Source organism: Alligator sinensis, unplaced genomic scaffold (assembly GCF_000455745.1).
Source record: "Alligator sinensis unplaced genomic scaffold, ASM45574v1 scaffold230_1, whole genome shotgun sequence".
NCBI lineage: Eukaryota > Metazoa > Chordata > Crocodylia > Alligatoridae > Alligator > Alligator sinensis.
The window spans coordinates 138,663-141,675 of NW_005843107.1; positions in this window are offsets into that span (position 1 = coordinate 138,663).

The following is a 3,013-nucleotide window of genomic DNA, read 5'->3' on the forward strand; positions in this document are numbered from 1 at the left end:
TTGCAGGTGACTCTGCAGGGTTCAGCCAGCTAGCAGCAACACTGGAGAACACCCAGCACTTGCTGGTAGGAGTCTGCATTACTGCTTTACACCTTGATGCATTTCTCTAAGTGCTGAGGAAAGGGGGAAGGACAAAAAGAAGTTCAAATATTGGAGAAAGATATTCTGAGGTGACATAAATCTAGGAGTTTGTTCTAAACTTCCTCTATATTTCTTTTTTCCGCTAGACCTGCTGATCTTTGTAAAATGATGAAAAATCCTACAGTTTGAATGACATCATTGTAGAAATTATGATGACTGTCTAAAGGTCCATGCTGTCCACCTAGGAACAAGAGCTTTAAACTCTCTCCTGAAGATAAAAGCCAATGCCCTTTCTTTCAGAGAACTAAGCAGTTTTGATAGCTGCAACTGTTGCTTTCTCATGAGACCCTAGAGTACCTTTGTACATTCAGAGACCTTCATTGTTCTGATTCTGAAAGATACCCTGACCAGGCAAGGTCAGAGAAAGGGAACTGAATGCTTTCAGCACCCCCATTGCTTTGGCTAAACCTGTAACACCTTGAATGTGAGAGCTGGACTTCTGCTCGCTCTCATGTGTCCTTTTCCTTCCCCATCTCATGTTTCCTTCTTCTTTACTCTTTTGTTTAAAAAGAGCCTGGCTTAGCCAGTACATCTTTTGTAAAATTACTGTGAGCTGTGATCTGATGAAGCAGCTAAAGAAATGCCCTCAGCAGCCTCACACTGATACGAGTTTGCCAGGCCTCTGAACTACTTGGGTACTTGTAAATGAGACGAGTTTAATCCCCATGGTTTTAATTTATGCCTCCTAAATTTAAATGGTGGGACATGGAATAAAACCCTAAGGACTAAACCATTTCAATTTTTCCATCATATTATAGCAAGGGGCCCAATCCTTTTTTTTTTTCCTTATCGGAGCTGGAGCCTGCCCATGGTCGGGGGCGAGCTGCCAGCGGGCTAAGCATCCCCTGAGCTGTGAGGGACCCTGGTCCTTCCCTCCGCAGTGGTGGTGTCTCCCAGGTCTGGCTGGGCAGGCTTCTAGTAGGCTGGGTGCTTCCCTAGTTTGCAGGGCCACGATCCAAATTTCCAACAAGCCCACCCAGTAAAGTTCCCTCTAAGGAGTAGTGGATAACTTTTATGTGAAGCCTTCTTATAAGCAGCTAGTAACAGACTTCTGAGTATTTGTCCTAGCTGATAGTACAATACCCTAATTTAAATGACCTGACTCTGTTCCCCAAGGGACCATCTTCTAGCCGGAGACCTATCTACTCCTTTGCCTACCAACATAGAACTACTCTGGGTGCTGTGATGTGGCAGGGATAAAAGCCTCTGAGGGAACCCTCAGAAGGGAGTTGCGGGTTTTTTTTTCTTTCTTTTCTGTCCCCTGACCAATGAAAAAGGGAGAAGAACAGGACAGAGAATCTCCCTCCTAACATATCAGTCACAACTCCTTAACTCTTTTGGCTGTGAAGGTGATGAGCTTGGAAACCAGTGATCTGTTGAGTATATTAAAATATTTTAAGTCAACATGGAATCCTACCACAAGTAAAAGTTGACTCCCAAATCATGTATCCAATCTAAATTTCACTCATTTATGCCTTAGAAAATGATCTGTTTGTCTTTCTGTCCAGCCAGTCATTTTAAATATTAGAATAGGAGAAATTTTTGGAGTTCAGCTACGTTTGGAATGAAATCAAACATCTTTGATATTTAAAAATAAATGCTGAGTTCTAAAAGTTGTTTCAAAGACATTAATAATATTATGTTGAGTGGAGATGTGCTAGACTTTTTCAAGATGCCTAGTTTGTACTGACTACAGTTCAAATATATTTATGTTGTCCCATCAAAAATTTGGTACTTTTGACTTTCAAGAGGATGTTTTTTAAACATCTCGGGTAAATGGAGATTTTGACTTTCTGCCCGGGACACCCTGAGTGCTGCTCCTTAAAAAAAAAAGAAAAAACAACTAACAGGATAATAAATCCCAACATTTTTCTCTAAACAAGAGCTTGGTTTAGTTACACTCACGTTTGTTTTATTTGAATGCAGTGTTACGTTTCTTTAGACTATAGTGGCCGCATCTACATGAGATGCTGATTGCGCAGTCATTACTGCACAGTCATTTAGTACTTGTACATTTAGTTTAGTATAAACATCTTTATACAAGTACTAAATGACTGCATGGTAAATGGAGTTACTGTGCAGTAGCATCGCCAAATAGTTTTTAGGTGACGCTGACTGTGCAGTAGCTCATTACTACTGCGCAGTAGCATTGCATCACACTTCATGCTATGCGACACTACTGTACAGTAGTAACAAGCTACTGCTCAGTCAGCATCTCATGTAGATGCAGCCAGTATTTAATAAAAGACTTCTGGCTCATCCATCATTATCCACACTTCATTGATTTCACTTTAAGCACTGACAACTAGCACACTAGTTTATCAAGACTTTTTTGTGTGGCAGTTGCAAAATAATTTATTTTCATTTTGAAAGGTTTGATATTTATTTGAGGTGCAGTCAGCTGTTTGCTGGAGAGTCACAGGGCAAGGAAGAAATCAATGTGTTCATCCCCCAGGCAAACAGAGAATTTCTTTTTTGGTTGCCGAAGTTGCCCCTGAACCATTCAGTGAGAAGGAAGGCAAGCTTGGTAAGCATTCAAATAGAGCAATTCACATTAGGCTGAAAAAAAAATAACATGGAAGTTAGAAGTAAATGTTTGAAGATGAATGTCTGTCAATGTTTGCATGGGAGAGAGCTTTCTAAACTCTAGGTCCCAGAAAGGACAACATTTGGAAGATGCTTACAGCCACTTCTGTCCCTCTCCTATCTTGGAATAGTCATGTCAGGAAGCAAGGGATACTGTAAAGCTCTGTCTGTACTACAGCTTGAATCATGCTACTTGTAGTCATTTCTAAATGCAGATTCCAAGCTCACTTGTGCAAGATCCTGTTCATCAGGAGCCTGATTGCTCTAACCAATGTGGGTAGGGAAA